This window comes from Frankliniella occidentalis, unplaced genomic scaffold, assembly GCF_000697945.3.
Source record: "Frankliniella occidentalis isolate FOCC.00 unplaced genomic scaffold, Focc_3.1 Scaffold164, whole genome shotgun sequence".
Taxonomy (NCBI): domain Eukaryota; kingdom Metazoa; phylum Arthropoda; class Insecta; order Thysanoptera; family Thripidae; genus Frankliniella; species Frankliniella occidentalis.
This window is the reverse complement of record NW_026267290.1, coordinates 144,691-144,985: the sequence shown is the minus strand read 5'-3', so window position 1 is coordinate 144,985 and position 295 is coordinate 144,691. Positions and strand designations below refer to the sequence as shown.

At 39.0% G+C, this 295-nt stretch overlaps 1 protein-coding gene across 1 annotated transcript in view; it reads right to left on the bottom strand.

Annotated features, from left to right (window-relative positions):
• The window catches only part of LOC113206259 (uncharacterized), a 4,760-nt gene continuing 4,465 nt past the window's right edge, over positions 1–295 (bottom strand). The window contains exon 7 of the mRNA XM_052271522.1: positions 1–64. The gene's annotated coding sequence lies outside the window, so the exon portion shown is untranslated. The remainder of the gene's footprint in view (positions 65–295) is intronic.

The following is a 295-nucleotide window of genomic DNA, read 5'->3' as shown; positions in this document are numbered from 1 at the left end:
ATTGGTCTAACTTACAGATTATTCTACAGAATCTACAATTTCTCCCGTTGCCGGATCCAAAATCCTAAAAAGAACAAAAACGAATTAGTTAGGAAAGGAATTTCAATCAGGCACAGGATTGGACCCTTAAATATACAGTACAAAACAAAAAAAAAAGGCCAAAATAGAAGTTCTTAAATGAAATGGGAGACTATAACATATCCCAGCCAGAACAGAGAGGTCGGATCGACGTCGATTCGACGTCGTGGAAGACGTCGGAGTTGAGGTCTAAATTGAAGGATAATCGACGTCTCAG